The 4,324-nt window shown below is 32.4% G+C and overlaps 1 non-coding gene across 1 annotated transcript; it reads left to right on the forward strand.

Moving 5' to 3' along the window:
- The first annotated feature begins 769 nt into the window (after positions 1-769).
- Positions 770-1,881, forward strand: LOC114303887 (uncharacterized). Its single transcript, XR_014357339.1, has 3 exons — positions 770-863; positions 1,456-1,532; positions 1,646-1,881. It is a non-coding gene; the product is annotated as an uncharacterized LOC114303887 (transcript).
- Positions 1,882-4,324: the final 2,443 nt, after the last annotated feature.

The raw sequence follows: 4,324 nt of genomic DNA on the forward strand, positions 1-4,324 counted from the left end.
AAATTTCTTTAATGTTAATATTACCAAGTTTTAATTTTATTTTATAATTATTAAATAAACAAAAAAAATTAAGATAAATTACTAATAGGTCTTACTTTTGGGACTTATTACCCATTAAGTCTTATTGATAAATTTATCAATCCTATAGGTGAATAAATCTAGTTAACAGGACTATTGGTAAGTGACTAAAAAAATTATTAACTAACTATAACAGTTCAAATAATTATTTTATTAAAATATTAATTTAAAATGTTAAATTACTTTAATGTTAATATTAATTAAATTTGTTACTATTTGTAATAACTATTAATAATTAAATAATAAATCATTAAGAACATAATACTAATTATTTTTAAATATAATTATTATTTATGGATTAAAATCATAAAATTAACTAAATTTATTTTTGCATTTAGGATATTAATTAAATTTTAATAAAGGTAAAATTACAAACATAAATAATAAAACTTAAAAAATATATATAAATTAAGACCAATTTTGTTCCAAATTCAAATTTCTTCTCAATATTTGAAGCAAACCCTCCAAAATTTTACCTACATTCAAATTCCCTCCTAAAATTTGGCCTAAATTTGTACTCCCTTCCAAAAAAAAAAAAACTAGAGAAAAAACTAGCTGGAGAGAGAGACAGAGAGAGATGCGTTCGAGAGAGAAAGAGCGAAGATGAAGAAGAGAGTATGAAGAGAAGATGGAGGGAAGAGTAGTCATTCAGAGCGATAGCCTTGCTTGCGATGACCATTGCGCCGTCCGATCGATGAAGACCCACGAACAAAGCAGACGAAGCCATCTCACCTCTCCCTCTGGCCGAAGCTCTCGTACCTCTTCCTCGCACCGCCCAATTTCAGGTACATGTTCAGATATTACGGTTTTGAGTTATGATTTGAGGCTTTTCAATTTCAAAATTAGGGTTTAGGGTTTTTCAATTTCACAGGTCTGTCGATCTCGGCCACAAATCACAGGCTTTTCTCTCTTTCTCTCTAGGTCTTTCTCTCTCTCTATCAATTTTCAGTAATTTATAGGGAAATTATGATTTTTACTTTTGGTTTAATTTGAAATTGACACTTTGAACAGATGAGTAAGGGCTTCAAACTTATATGTGTACTCCCTAATCACTATGCTTGTGGATTTGTATAAGGCCTTTTCACAAAACAGAACAAACTGAAAAGACTAAAATGCATCGTTTAAGAAAATTACTCTTTTTAATGTTATCTTGTAAACTTTTTTTAGAGCTTTATTTGGTATGGATCGGACAATTATTTGCAATGTTGGATGAGGCAGTTTGTAATGGTGGTTTCTAGGTTTGGTTCTATGTATCCATTGTTGAACTTTTTGAAGGCATACATAATGTTGTAATTATTGAAGTTATAGCTACTTGGGAAATTTTTTTTTATTATTATTTTTTTTTTCTTTGAGATTCATATGTTTGTGGAATTGCAGGGAGTGGCTGATCGAGTCTGTCTTAGTCTCTTGCCTACTAGTGAGGATAGTTGGGTTACTGTTGCAAGGGCATTGAGGTATTTTTATCTGATTATTTTATAGTTCATACCTCTTGAGTTTTGCATGTCCTCTTGCTGTGGAAATTGGATAAGTGATTCATCTCACAATCACTGTCAATTTACTTGTGTAGCATCTTTCACACATGGAAGCATTGTGGCAATGCTTTGATGCGAAAATTGATAAAGCACAGCCAGCCATTAAAATCAGGGTATATGGATGCTTTTACTGAGTATGAGTGGTGTAATACATGAGTTTGAGTTTAGATTACTTATTATAGTTGGAGTTCTGGGGAGAATGAGTAGGAATATGGATTTTTCTAAAACTAAAAATGAAAATAAGGCAAGGATGGAAGGGTGTTAGCTCAATAGAACAAGAAGGCTCACACTTCCGGGTCTTTTGAAACCTCATTAATATTACTGAATATTCGCAAGTACTAAATTTTTGAAAGGTTAAATTTATCCGATATAAATACAAGTCAAAATCACATATATCCTAGTCGAATCTCTTTGATGTAAAATTTTGAGTTTGAATGTGTTAACTAACAAACTTAATAGGTCACTAAAAGTTTTTAGATTTAAGCATTTAATGGGGTTGCCAAACAATCCTGTAGTCCCATCTCTTTTTGTTTCTTTATCCCCTAATAGATTCTCTTTTTCCCTATTCATGTAGTCCAGCATCAACTCACCAAGAAAACCCTTAATCTTTTTTTGTTATAATGATCTAGGTGGAATTTAGTTATTTAATTTTCATTTGCTGCCTATGATACCTGCATAGATTCATACGTTTGTATATAATGATTGGTTGTGATGAGAGTGAATTTGTATTGTTCCCTTCTGCAGCTAGGGAGAAAGCTATGGTTGTCAACTTAGAGTTTATAAAGGCTATAGTTATAGCTGAAGAAGTGTTGTTGCTTGATCCTCTCTGCCAAGAGGTTCTTCCGTTTGTGGATCAGCTGTGGCAACAACTTCCTCATAAAAGCATGTCCAAAAGGCAAGGAGGGGGTCAAATGGATGTACAAGATAATGAAATGCAATTATCATCTGAGTTTCAAGGTTTGTAGTGTGACCTCCCATTTGAGTTTCAAGTTCTCGAGATCGCATTGAAGGTTGTCTATACATATTTGGACTCTAGTGTAGCTGACCTTGAAAGAAATGCTTACCCTGTATTGGACAACTAGTAAGGATGTTAGCACCAAGAATCTTTAGCACGTGAGGAGTTTGAAAAGCAATCTGACCAATTTACTTGCAGGGGTACAAAAGGTATACATTATTGATTTCTTTTTTCTACTAGTTACAACAGATTACTTCATGGTGTTTGGTGCACTTGCTAGTTATTTATTTATTTTTGTTTTATCTACTTTGATGTGGAAAACTTATACATGAGAAAAGAGGAAAGCCCATGTATCCCTAGTAGTCTATTTTAAATTGTGTATCTTTTTTGTTCCTTCCCTGTTTGTCTGATCTCTACTAATATGTTTCTTTTTTCTACTAGTTACAACAGATTAATTCATAGTGTTGGTGCACTTGCTAGTTATTTATTTATTTTTGTTTTATCAACTTTGATGTGGAAAACTTATACATGAGAAAAGAGGAAAGCCCATGTATCCCTAGTAGTCTATTTTAAATTGTGTATCTTCTTTGTTCCTTCCCTGTTTGTCTGATCTCTACTAATATGAATGAACCACTTTGATTATTTTCTTTCCTTTGTTTCGATTGCTAGATTTTTATAAATCAGTTTATAATATTTCATTTCCTTTTGCTGCAGTTCATCAATTTTGGCTGCAACTGGTGTCTTGATATGATTGAATGGCAAGTGGTGTGTTGGTATGACTGGATGGCAAGTGGTGTCTTGATATGAACTGCATCATGTGGACAACAAACATTAGTTTGTAGATTGTCCACAAATGTTAAGCTCAAAAATTGTATTCTTAGTAGGTGGTCATTATTATGTACATGGTTCCTTTGTCATGTCTTATGTTTGCTAGGTATATACTATGTTTGCTAGGATGTGTGATCCTTTTATTTGGCTTCAGTTTTCGGAAATTATTCTCTCTTTTTTTATTTTTTATTTTTTTTTATTGATGCTTGTGACTCTCAATAGTAACTTAGGTTATTTGCTCTCAAGGAATCACAAAACACACCAAGTCATTCAATGTCTCTCAACTACCAAAGCTTAAATTTTGTAGTAATCAGTGTCTTTATATTGCCGGAACTTATGCTTACAAACAAATGTTTCTTTGAGTGCTAAGTTCATGCATAGTTGATGGAATTGAACTTAAAACATAGGAAACCCAATTCAAATGATGATGATTATTTTCAATTGTGTAAAGAGATATTCCTTCCCCACACGCTTTTGTTGATCCATAGAAGACTCGAGCATCTGGGGAAGTGTTAAAACAATTCATGGACCACTCTTTAATCTTAGAACTGGATTCATCGGTGATTACAAACATTTCTTTTCCCAGAGTCCAACCCTTCACTTTCATGGCTAGCCTTTCCAAGAACTTAAGTGGTTGGAGATAATGGCTGAAAACCAATAGCTTCTCACCACCCGATTTGCACAAGCCTAACAGATTAAGGAAGAACTTTGCCTTCACTCATTCTCAAATGACTTTAAAGTCATAATTTAAATGACTTTTATCCTACAAACTCAATTATAATTGGATTTAAATGGATTGGAGAATCGGTACTGCCTCTTACACCAATACCACCAAATTATGAAAATGGCTTGTAAATAATATGTACTTTGCAAAAAAATATAAAAATTCTCATTTAGAATTATCTTGAAAATATGAATAATGGGTATGTTG

This window comes from Camellia sinensis, chromosome 15 (genome assembly GCF_055761805.1).
Source record: "Camellia sinensis isolate YWXY chromosome 15, ASM5576180v1, whole genome shotgun sequence".
Lineage (NCBI taxonomy): Eukaryota > Viridiplantae > Streptophyta > Magnoliopsida > Ericales > Theaceae > Camellia > Camellia sinensis.